Source organism: Pelodiscus sinensis, unplaced genomic scaffold (genome assembly GCF_049634645.1).
Source record: "Pelodiscus sinensis isolate JC-2024 unplaced genomic scaffold, ASM4963464v1 ctg46, whole genome shotgun sequence".
Classification (NCBI taxonomy): Eukaryota; Metazoa; Chordata; order Testudines; family Trionychidae; genus Pelodiscus; species Pelodiscus sinensis.
Genome location: NW_027466036.1, coordinates 460,448 through 472,725, shown reverse-complemented (window position 1 = coordinate 472,725; position 12,278 = coordinate 460,448). Strand labels below are relative to the sequence as shown.

The 12,278-nt window shown below is 55.3% G+C and overlaps 4 non-coding genes across 4 annotated transcripts; 2 read left to right on the top strand and 2 right to left on the bottom strand.

Annotated features, from left to right (window-relative positions):
* Nucleotides 1–1,401: 1,401 nt before the first annotated feature.
* Nucleotides 1,402–1,474, bottom strand: TRNAV-AAC (transfer RNA valine (anticodon AAC)). Its single transcript has one exon. It is a non-coding gene; the product is annotated as a tRNA-Val (tRNA).
* A 5,732-nt stretch (nucleotides 1,475–7,206) lies between these two features.
* TRNAR-UCU (transfer RNA arginine (anticodon UCU)) lies at nucleotides 7,207–7,311 on the top strand. Its single transcript has 2 exons — nucleotides 7,207–7,243; nucleotides 7,276–7,311. It is a non-coding gene; the product is annotated as a tRNA-Arg (tRNA).
* Nucleotides 7,312–8,077: 766 nt separating this feature from the next.
* Nucleotides 8,078–8,151, bottom strand: TRNAT-CGU (transfer RNA threonine (anticodon CGU)). Its single transcript has one exon. It is a non-coding gene; the product is annotated as a tRNA-Thr (tRNA).
* A 3,109-nt stretch (nucleotides 8,152–11,260) lies between these two features.
* Nucleotides 11,261–11,343, top strand: TRNAL-UAA (transfer RNA leucine (anticodon UAA)). Its single transcript has one exon. It is a non-coding gene; the product is annotated as a tRNA-Leu (tRNA).
* Nucleotides 11,344–12,278: the final 935 nt, after the last annotated feature.

Genomic DNA, 12,278 nt, shown 5'->3' with positions numbered 1-12,278 from the left:
GCCGGTCATAAAGGGACAGACATAGGGAGAGCTTGGGCGTTTGGATCTGTGTCACTCCCAGGTGACAAGATCCATTTGGGCACCTTTCCAGCCTTTCCCAAGCTGCCCGCTGCGAAGGAACTTTGTGTTCTAGCAGTTAAAATCTAAGGTGTAATAAACTCTTCCTATATAACGGAGCATCTGTTGGCCTGCTGGCCACCCTCTGCGATGGGACCCCGGTCCTATCAGTAAAGACAAGGACGTTAAAACTTTTCTCGGAAGCATACACACACACACACTGCCCTGACCGTCGGCTGACAGGGAGTCAGGTTTGCCGTGTGAATTGTGTGGGGGCAGGTAACATCAGGCCTGAGTTTTCCTGGGCCCCTGCTGTTTTCACAGCACAAATATTTTTCCCATCACCCCTTAGTCGTCCCTTTCCCAAGCTGGGAAGAAGTTCCATGAACTTGTGGGAGCTGCTGTTCCAAAGAAGAGGCATTTCCCGTGGAAAAGATGGCCAAGCCCAATCCCCCACATAGAGCCCCAGAAAATACCAATGGACACTGGGCACTTGTAAAGCTCCCTCTCGGGCAGCGCTACGGAATGGATCCAGCTGGCCATCGGGCTGACTAACCCATCAACAGACGAGTCCCCGTGACACTTCTCAGCCCAAGTGCAGAGAGACTGTGGAGTCTCCCGCTCCCAGCCCAGTGGCAGAGGGGCAGTGCCCTGAGGAGGCGGGTCCCGAGGCAGCGGAGACCTTTGAAGGGAGCGGAGACGTAGAGCGGAGACATAAGGTCAGATGGAAGAAGAACAAGTCACCTCTTTTCAGGTGAGATGTGGTGGGAAACTCCCAGATTGAGTGCAAGCTGAGCTCCAAGGGCTAGTTCCTGCCTGGTGGCTCCTGGTGGCTCCTTGCAGGGCCTGGCTTGAGAAGCGCCAAGTAGTTCCGTGTAGGGCCAGGAGAAAGGGAGCATAAGGGATATGGATATGGATGAAGGAGCAGGAGCAGGGTGGGGAAGCAGGAACAAGGAACAAGGGAGGGTGTCAAAGGAAGCTGGGGGTGCTGGGTGAGCTGGGGGGGAAGAAAGCAAGGGGAACAGGGTGGCTGGGCATTATGTGGCTTTGTGTCCACTTGCACCAAAGGCCACAGCCACACTGCCCTGAAGGTGCACAGCATTGGCACTTGGCACTTCCAGGGTGGGCCCTGCACTGTGTGGCTGCAGTGACTTGGTCCCAGGCAAGGCACAGCTGAGAAGTTTCAGCCTCAGCCCTGCATCCTCCTATCTCAGCCTAACCTGCTGAGCTGTCTCCCACATGCTCCTGAAAGCCAGCACAGAGGCCACCCCTCCCTACACCAGGAGGCAGGCCTTGGAACTGCCTTGTGGGTACCCAGGGGAAGTGCAATAAGAGCAGACCCTGTGTTTCTACCTGGCTTTGAACCAGGGACCTTTTGTGTGTTAGGCAAATGTGATAACCCCTACACCACAGAAACACACTCAATAGTGTTTTCTGCTACTGCACTTAAACTTGGGCAAATATTCGGTTGCTAACCCTTTGGCCAACAGAGATTGCTGCAGGGCAAATGAATTCTCAGATGTCAATTTTGTGCCCTCAGGAAGGGACCAAACTGAAGGAGGCCGGGCCCCCGCCTGGGGACTCCAACCTAACCCCTGAGGCCAAGGGCTTTACAAGCCAGAGAGTCAAAGTTTGCTGCATTTTGCCCTCCCCCAGCCCTGCAGAACCTCAAAGGCAACTCCACAGTCCCAGCGGCTGGGGGAGATGTGCATGTTAAAGCCTCTGCCCACTGAGCTGTAGCTTTCTGTGCCCAGGGAGCCAGACACCGCCAGGGTGGGAAGGCAGGAGGGAAATGGGGAATGGACGAACTTTGCGAGACAATGGTGTTGTCTGGGACCATACAGTAGAACAGTTTAGAGGTGGGTCTGAGTAGGGCACCGTGGCTTAGCTGGTTAAAGCACTTGCCTAATAAACAACAGCACCTGGGTTCAGTTACCATTGGTGCCTTGTTGCAGCTTTTGCTCACATTTACTTAAGCCCTTCTGGGACACAGAAGAGGTCTCCTCTGGCCACCCATGGAACTGCTGGTTCAGGAAAAGGCTGAGTGGGGAGATGTGTTGGGAAGAAGGAAACCACAAGTCCCAAGAGGTTTATCCCCCACAGGTGAGAAGCTCCTGATGCCCACAGACCCTGACTCTCCATGGCTGCAGGAGCTGCAGAGGTTGCACCCTCAGGCTCTCTAGGCCCTGACTCCTTCACACATTCACAAGTGTGTGTGGTGCTGACTCTCCTGTCCCAGTAATTGCACTGAGAGCCCTGTTATTGCCAGTCACAGCAGCCCCTGCACTGGCTCCAGGCTTGTTGTTTCCTTCTTCCCAACATCCCTCCCCAGTCAGCCTTTCCTGAACCAGAAGTTCCATGGGTGGCCAGGGGAGGCCTCTTCTGTGTCCCAGAAGGACCTAGGAAAATGTGAGCAAAGGTTACAACAAGGCACCACGGGGAGTTGAACCCAGGGTCTCCTGTTTATGAGGCAGGTGCTTTAGCCAGCTAAGCCATGGTGCCCTCCTCCAAAGCCTCTTTAAAATGGCTCTTTATGTTTCCAGACAACACTTTTGACTCCCAAAGTGCAGCCATTCCCCATTTCCCTCCAGCCATGGAGTCCAGGCGGTTTCTGGCCTCCTGGGCACAGAAAGCTACAGTTCCGTGGGCAGGAGGCTTTGGCCTCCTTGCCCATGGGATGCTGTTGCAGAAAGGGCTGCTCAGCAGGGTTGGGGTTCACCTGTCAAGGAAGGGAAGAGTATCTGGGTGCAGACTGGCTAACCTAGTGAGGAGGCTTTAAACTAGATTTGATGGGGGCCGGTTGACCAAATCCCACAGGTAAGTGAATCACATGGACACCTGGGAGATGGGCCAGAAATGGGAGGGAGCAGGGGCTGTAACCGCAGAGATAAATGAGGGACGAGGGACCACTGGGAAGCAAAATCTAATCTGTGTCTTAGATGCTCGTATAGACACATGGAAATGATGGGTAATGAGCAGGAAGAAGTTGGTATCACAGGGACGTGGTGGGATAATACACTTTATTGGAATATTGGCACAGAAGGATAGAGCTTGCTCAGGAAGGACTGGCAGGGAAAAAGGGAGGAGGAGTTTCCATCGATATGAAACATGCGAAAACTTGGCCTGAGGCGGAGATGGACACAGGAGACAGACTTCTCAGGAGTCTTTGAGTGAGGTTAAAGGGGACATGCCTGACGCCTTTTTAAACAATTAACAAAATCATCCAAAGCGCAGCTGGTTTCACACACACTCAGCCTCACCCACAGCTGGGAGGCAGTTTGCAGGGATCTGAAAAGAAACAGAAGAGGGGAAACTGGAGCCTGGCAGAACCAAGTCTTGGGATTCTTCTGTGTCCAGATGTGCTAAGCAGCTGGCAGCCAAGCTCCCAAGTGCTGGTCTGTTCCCACCCTCCCCAGGCAGGTGAATCCCTTCCAATGGGTGTTACAGGCTGGACTTCGCCTGCCTGATTTTAGCCAGGGAACTGCTCCCTGTGAGGCAAACATGACACCCCCTGCCCTGCGGAAATCAGCCCATTTCCTTATGGGAAGAGGGAAGGAGCCCCTGGAAGCACTTAGCCCCTGGCTGGCTCTGCCTGTGGAAAAGAGGAAGTAGCAAACATCTATCCATGGAGAATGTGGGTATCGATCCCACTGCCTCTCACATGCAAAGCAAGCGCTCTACCACTTGAGCTAATTCCCCTGCATGGGAAGAGTTTTCCTGCCCCACCCATCTTGTTCCAGAGCCCAAAACATCCCTTCTGCTAAACCCACATATAAAACTTGGCAAATATCCAGAGAAATTGTAGTTCCCTTTACAAGACTCTGCACAGCTCAGTTCCAATCAGCCGGTCTTCCCTAGAGCCCGGAACATTGACCGCGGCAGCGTCGCTCTTACGCCCAGTGTAGACACGGCCATGGGGTGTCAAAAACCAGCCCCAGGCACATTCCTGGCTAGGACCAGTCACAGTCTGGGCTCAGTGAGGGTCCGTCCTGCCTGAGACGTGTGTGACACAAAAGCCTCCTTTTCCCTGCCCAGTTCCCAGCACTGGCTGCAGACCCAGCGATATTTGGTGCCTTGGCTGCTGTCCCTGCTGGCAGGGAGCTGTCCTGCACTCGCAGTTCATCCGCCTCCCGGAGAGGCAGCAGCTCTGTGAGGGGGAGAAGCCAGGGCATTTCCCTGCATGCGTAAAAACCATCACTGCCGGCCCGGGCTGGGCCAGTGCGCTGGCATCCCTCATGTCTGGAGCATCCCGCCAGGGAAAAACTGAAACCACATCTGGAGATAAGGGGTCAGGGTCCCCCCTGGTAGGAGCTATAGGGAATGGGGTACCTCTACTTCTCCCCAGCAGGAAATACTGGACATGGGGTCCCTCCACCCCTCCGCAGGAGGAGCTATGGCACCAGGGGACCCTCCACCCCCCAGTAGGAGCCAATGGGGGCTCACACACAAACAGGGGCACACTCCCTCAATATCGGTGTCCAGGGTAAAACTTGCTCTGCTCCTGGACCAGGAAGAGTGACTAGCGGTGAGGCCCCTCCCTGGCAGCACCATGTCAGACGGTTTCTTCTCAGCCTGGTGCCTCCTGAATGCCGGGAGCAGCTGCCTGGTCCGAGGGGCTGCAGTTCCCTGGAGAGAGGGGCTGGCTACATCTACCCTGCAGACTTCTTGCTCAAGAACTGTTTTGTGCAAAAGGTCTTGCACAACAGTGTGTCCACACTCCCATGTGCTTTTGCACAAGAGAAGTGCTTTTCTGCAAGAGCGCCCATGGCAGTGTGGACGTTCTCCTGCGCAGGAAAGCTCTGATGGCCATTTTAGCCATAGGGCTTTCTTGAGCAAGAAACCCCTGTTGGCTCTCCTCACTGCCTCCTTGTGGATGAGTTCTTGCACAAGAGGGCTTATTTCTCGTGGGGAGAGGAATAACTCTTGTGCAAGAAGCCCTGTTTTCTGATGCTGTACTATACATTTATATGTGCAAGAACGTGCCTGCACTGTAGACGCTCTGCAAGTTTTTGGGCAAGAACATCTGCTCTTGCGCAAAAAGCCAGCAGTGTAGACACAGCTCTGGAATGTAGACACAGTCTGAGACAGACAGCCTGAAAGAGACAAGGAAAGGAAGTGGCCAGAACCTCCCCCCAGCAGGCTGGTCCTCAACAGGGTGGATGCGTCTACACATCACCCTCACCTCCAAGTAAGCTGTGTAGTGTGAGTGGGCTGCCCGGGACCTCCAGGGGAAGGTCTGTGGGGAATTTCCAAGGCAACAACAACATTTCATAATCTACACTCATGTGACTGTGATTTATTCCTCCACTAACAAGTGTGTCTGAAGGGATGAGAAATGCAGGGCCCAGGTGCAGGGAGCTGGGTCACATTCTCCTGCCTGAGTCTCAGTCCTGGCTGAAGCCTGGCTACAGAGAGAAGAAGCCAATGCAAACAGCCCCATGGCAGCGAGGGACTCAGTACGTGGGTGCGTGGAGCAGGGAGCTGGGGGCAGAGCTGGGCTCTAACTCACTAGGGGTGTGTCCCATAGCTCAAAATAAGTGATGCAATTGGGTAGCTTATTTTGAGTCAATTTTGAAACAGCTTATTTTGTAATTCGGTCCTGACTACACAGCACTTATTTCCAAATAAATCACTATTCCAAAATGCCCCTCACACCTCCTGCCATGAGGTTTGCAGGGACGTTGGAATAGCGAGCCCGTTATCGTTTGAAACAAGGGGCTTGCTCTTGAGACGCGTCTGTGTGATACGAGCACCACGACCTAAACCTCCAAGCTAGCTGGCCCACGGGTGTCAGTCCCTGTGACGGACCGGGCCGTGTCTGGGCACAGCTGAGGGCGTCCGCTCAGGGCGAACTGCTCGAATCCGGGGCTACTTACAGCCCCCGACTGGTGACCTCTCCACACAGGCCACAAACCAGTCCCACAGAGCGCTTCAGCAGCCTGCCTGAAGCCTCACGAGCAAAACCCCTCCGATACCCCAGCAATATCCGTGCCCCAGATGGCCCCGGGCCTCATACACAGGTGGGGGCTCCTAACACCCAATCCCACCTACCCCGAACAAGTTCTGTCCGGTTCCAAGAAACCAGCCACAGATCCCTGGTCAATTTACCCTCTGGACCTTACCCACAAATCACGCTGGGCCAATCCTTTAGCATCTAACTTCTAAAGGTTTATTATTACAAGAAAGAAAAGCCTGAGAGTAAGGTTATTAAAGTACAGTACGTTACATGCACCGAATCTCCCAGTTCTCGATGCAGGCTCTAGCAGAGGTGTTGCAGCTGCTGGTTTAAAAGTTCTTATTGCACATCCTATCATCAGGATGGGTTCACAGGTCTTCCAGGCTCTTCAATCCCTGCAGTGCTGCCTCTGGGATGAAGTGCTGAGCTGAGAACAAAATGGCATCGACCACATGGCCTCTTTATACCCCTTTCCTGGCCTCTTCTGGTCTCAGCCGGTCACCTGGTCCTCAGCCTCTCTCTGCTGGCCGCTCTTAGGTCTCCGCCCTCATGCTTTAGGTGTGTCTTTGGGCCATCAAGGGCCATTGTCCCACAGGGCTTCGCTACTCAGCCTGTCCATAGCAATGCTCAACCACATTCACAGAAATATTCAGCTTCCACACAGATTACAGATTCCTACCTACACACATAGACATTATATACTCACATAAACAGTGTACACAGTATCAGAAAACAACAAGCTCCCATTCAATACCCCACATGGCTCCCTTTCATACCAATTTCTGGGGCCATCACCCCCACCTAGGGGTGCAGCAGCGATCTGGCTGCTTCCCTCCAATTCAGTAATGTGACAGTCCCACAAGTGGCCCTTTCAGAAAGGAGCCTCAGGCCGCCACAGAGACCTTGTGGGGTCTAGAACAAGGTGGGTGGGGCAGGTGAGGTGCTCATATGCAGGGAGTTAACTGAAATGGGAAACCCCTTGCTTTGTGTACAAATAGTAGTGGGATTGATGCTCATGTTCTCCAACTGCAGCTTTGTCCTGCTTCCTAGTTTTCAGTGTTGGAGGCTCAGTGGCCCCTCCCTCTTCCTACCTGCTCTCCCAAAAGAGACAGACCTGGCTCCCCTTTCTTTTCCCCCAGCAATTGCCATGCTGCAAAGCAGAGAGTGGAGATATCAATGCTAACAGTCTATCTGGCTCTGTGGTGCAATGGAAAGCATGTTGGGCTTCTAAGCTGCATTGGTTAATGTGAGCCCAGTTAGACATTCAAAGGTTGTGGGTTCAAATCCCACCAGAGTTGCTTTAGGTGCTTCCTCATTTCCAGGATGCAGCTTTTACAGACTAGTCAATCCTTAGGCTGACACTGGGGTGGGCTGGCATCCAGGCAATTCCCAGCAGACCCCAGTAAGGGTGGAGGGAAGGGTTGGTACTTGGGGGTTGTTCTGAGAGGCTGCAGGTGCCAATAGACCCTCCATGTCTCCTACCAGTGCTGTGCAACACGCAGGCTCAGAGCTTTGCTGGAAAAAAGCACCAGTCTAGATGCGGCTCTTTCAGAAAATAAAACCTTTTCCAAAAGATCCCTTAATCCTTATTTTAAGGGTTTATTTTCTGAAAGATCCGGCAAAGCTCCGAGCCAGAAAAAAGCAGAAGCCATTTTTATGCAAATGAAGTGTGGGGGGGATTTAAATCCCCGCATCATTAGCAATTGCGATGTGTCTAATTTGCATCCCTTTTCCGGAAAAGGGATGCAGTCTAGACACAGCCTTAGTGTAGATGTAGCCTCTGTGAGTTACCTGCAGTGAGGCTGTTAGTGTCGGCATCTAACTAATTGCACCATTAGGCCATGTCTTCACTCAGATGGAGATTGCTGCTGCAATCCATCTTCCAGAGCTTGATTTAGCAAGTCTAGCTAAGCCTCTCTAAATCAAACCCCTAGGGCACCTCCTGCTCTTTGCTATTATCCTACTCACACTGTGAGGGCACCACCAAGCTCAGCTGAAGGTAAAACCAACTCCAGATACATGTTGAAAAATGGTGGGAAGAAAAGACCCATTGACTTGCCAACAAGGCACCACTGGGAGTTGAACCCAGGATCCCCTGCTTACGAGGCAAGTGCTTTAACCAACTAAGCCATGGTGCCCTCCTTGAAAGCACCTGTAAAATTGCACTCAAGGTCTGTGCAGCCCAAGACATTTGATTGGCAGCTGGTACCCAAAACCTGTTTGTCAATTGTAGCACCAGGCTCCAAAGGGACAGACCCAAGGCAGCCGCCTGGTCCTAAGGCCGGGCCTGCAGCCAGGGGGAGGGAGAAGAATCTCTCCTTTCAGCTGGAGTTGAATCAGCAACCTAAGGACACTTGCCAAGCACCCGCTACAGGCCTCTGCTCTGCCAGCTGAGCTATGGAAGGTGCCTGGGGCAGGCTGCTTTGCCCAGGTGGCCCTTGGATGAGTGTCAGGGCGAGAGCCCCCCCCATGGGGCCGGCCTCCCAGGGGCGGGGCAGAGGAACCCAGCAGCACAGGGGTGTCACAGGCGCTTCACCCGCAGAAGGACCCTTGAGTGATCCAGGCAGAAACGCCGCGTCTCGCTCCCTGCAGCTCCCCTTGCTGCCCTGGCATGCGCTGCCCCTTCTCCCACCGGCCTGGGCCTGGCCTCCCTCCCCCGCCCGGCACCACAGAAACCCCCTTGGCGTGAGCCTGGGCAAGCCAGAGGCCTCAGGCCTGTCCCCTCTGAGGGGCTTGTGCCTCGGCCTCCTCTGCCCTTGGTGCCGGCTCTCCCGGCTGCCCCTGAGCGCTGCGGCCAAAGGAGGCAGCAAGGCAGGAGAGGGGGGAGGAGCAAGTCCCGCTGAGGCCGACAGCTCGGGCTCAAGCCTCCAGCCCCAGCACAAAACCTCCAGCCGGGCCCATGTGGCTCCCTCCTGCCCCCGCACACGCTCACAGGGGGAAACGTGCCCCATGTTCCATCCCCGCGCCAGGCCTGGGCGACGGGCTCAGCCCTCGAGCAGCCCACAGGGCCTGTGAGGGACGGACTGAGAGCAGGGCCCCACCGACACCCCCCGTCCTGCCCCGCTGGTCTGCATGCGGTGCTGGCACGGAACAGGCAGGAACGGCAGCCGGGACAGAGCAGCTTGGACTGACGGGCGAGTCTCACTTGCTGACCAGACTCCCAGGCCCTGGCTATGGGGCCAGCCCCCCTGTGGGTCAGAGCCCCCCGGCCACAATGCTACTCCACGGGGCCTGGTTCCGGGGCCACCTAATCCCAGGGGCTGGGGGCTGGAGGCCTTTGCCCTGGAGTCTCAGAGCTCCCCGGTGTCGGCTGCCGCTGGCCTGAATGGTGCTGGATGCTCCTGCTCCCCTCCCAGCAGGCTGGCCCTGCGCAGGCTCTGTGCTCGCTGGAGCCTCCTCCTGCAGGTCCCCGGCCTGCTCCCTGCAAAGCCTCAGCCTGGCTCCTTTCCTGCCCTCTGCTTGCAGGACCTTTGGGGGCAGGCTCCGAGCAGATCCCCTGAGCCCCAGCATTGGGTGCAGCACTGCTGGGCCCCCAGAGCCCGGGCTGCAGCCAGGAGGGGGAATCTCCTGCAGGGCCGGTGGGATGTAGAAAGCTGCTCCCTGGGAACCTTTCCCACGGCAGAGCCCCCAGCCTGGCCAGTCCCTGCCCGGCCCAGCCCCCGCCCCAGGGTGGGCAGCGCTCGGTGGGGGGGCAGGTAAAAGAGACCCCCCCTCCCCTTCCCAGAGAGCAGACCCCCCAGGGCTGCAGTGGGAGGATCTGGCCCAGAGCTGCTCTCAGCAGAGGGGGCTGTGATCCCAGCTGGGGCCAGGGAAGCTGCTACCAGCTCGTGCGGGGCGGGGGGAACCATCCCAGAGAGGGTGGGGAGGGGGATCAAGTGGGGTGGGGCAGATAAGAGAGGTGAAGGGGAACAGGGATGTGTGAGGTGGGGCAGGATGGGGAGGCAGGAGGTGCTGAAGGGAGGTTGGGGGGATCATGCCAGTCAGGGGATGGCTGGGAGCAGGGGTGCAATGGAGGGAAACTTGGGGGGGTCACAGGAAGGGAAAGGGGGCAGGGGAGGTTGGGAGGAGACAGGGGGAGCAAGAGCAGCCTGGCTGTGGGAGGGGGAGACACAGGGCAGGGCTTGCACAGAAGGAAGGGGGGAGATACCATGGCAGCTCCCCCACCCCCATCGGGCAGGAGGGGGGGGCAGAGGTGCCTGGTGGTGGCACTTGGGGGCACCAACTCCTCTGCCCCTGACAAAGTTTCTGAAGTTTATAACCAGGGTGTCCCAAATGCCCCCTGCCTCTGTGGGTGCCTCTCCCTGCGCCCCTCCCTCTGCAGGCTCCAGTCCCCCCGGGGGAGGAGCTGCCCCCTCCAGCAGCCTGAGGGGAATTTCTTCTGTGAATTTTTTTAAGTGTAGATATCTGCAAACACTGATCTGTAGGGACTGGCAACAGTTTATTTCCATATTTGCAGATTTGTTATTTGCATAATGGAAATGCAGATATGTAAATGTGATGTTACCAGTCTGGCAAAAGTTTGTGAATGGGTTTGGCTCTCCATGGTATAAAAAAAAAGGTTACTAATCACTGGCCTGATCCATGGGGGCTGGCCAAATGCAAGGCAGGGAAAACACTAGGGCTCTGTCTACAGAAGAGCCTCCGGAAAAGGGCACTTTTTCCGGAGGATCGGGGCCAGTCTAGACGCTCTTTTTTAAAAGCCGGAAAAAAGCGGCGGACATTTTTATTTAAATGCCGCGGGGGATATTTAAATCCCCCGCGGATTTCCCTACGACGACTAGTGAAATTTACATGCCCCTTCCGGAAAAGGGGCCAGTGTAGACGTAGCCGAGGGGTTTTCTTGCACAAGAAGGGGCAGTGTAGACAGCTCCTTCTGGCACAAGAGCATCTTCTGCAAAAATGGTGGCTCGTTAAGTATGTAAATGAAGCTCCATGATATTCCACACTTAGGCTTATTTGCATATTTCTCGTGCAAGAAGCTGGGAGTGTAGACATAGCCCGGTGAATGTGGGGGGCGGGGTATTTTCCCCACCAGGCCTTTGTCCCTCCGAATCCCTGGGGACGTTGGGTTTTGTCTTGTTTGGTTTCCCTTTTCCCTGCTTTCCTCCTCACTGGGGGGGAAGGGGTGGCTCTCTCACCCTATCGGTGGGAAGCCCTGGCACAGGGATGGGCCGGGAAGATGCTCTGAGAGCGAGTACCTGGACTATTTGGAGAGAGAACTTGCACACGTCTAGCATTTCGTCGGTCACCAGGGTGGCTGAGTGGTTAAGGTGTTGGATTTAAAATCCAATAGATGTTTGTCTGTGTGGGTTCAAACCCCACTCCGGGTAGTTTCCTGTTTTGGACAGACATCCATCTGGATGGTGATTTGCCCTGCTATGAGGGCAGAGGACTGGACTTTGTTTCTGAAGGTCCCTTTGGCTATGTTTGGCGGCATCTTGCCATGTGCTTTTGTGCAAGAGGATCCATGGCAGTGTGGATGCTCTCCTGTGCAAAAAAGCTCCGATGGCCATTTTAGCTATAGGGCAAGAAACCCTTGTCCCACATCCACACTGCCCTCTTGCGCAGGAGGACTTACACCTGTTAGAAAAGAGCGGTGAGGAGTGCTGTGAGGGTGTTGCTAGCAGCAGTGAGTACTGGGAGGTGTCCTGTCACCTGGGCTCCATGTAGGGCTGCCAGATGGTTTCTACAAAAATACGGGACACACTTGACATGACATCACAATCGACATTATTGTTATTTAGAAAATACCGGACATTTCTATTTCCATTTTCTCAGTTTGTTTCCTGAACAGAAAGTTCAAATGCTGGACTGTCTAGTTAAGAACTGGACACCTGGCAACCCAGCTCCATGTCAGCAGGGAAATGTAGTCGAACAGCTCCCCGCATATGCTGGCCCAGCCTTGTACCTGCTGGTGGGCTGCCTCCCCCCATCAGTGGGGCCTCCTGCCCCTGTGTTGGTGCAGCAACTGCCAGTCTGCCTGCATCCAGGCCTGGCAGCCATATCATCTGGGGGCAAGAGCAGGGAGAATGGCGCCTTCCTTGCCCAGCACAGCCCCCTCATTCCATCGCTGAGGGAACTTTCCCCCAATGCCAGCCCCATGCTCAAGGGCTTTGGAAAAGGGCCAGGCCAAAGTAGCTCCCCCCTTGCACCTACTGAGCCTCTGCCCTGTCACCAGACAGACCCTGCTCTGCTCCAGCCCGCTCGCTCTGTCTGAGTCACTCCTGGAGCTGGTGGGACTAGACACCTGCTGTCCTATGGGATG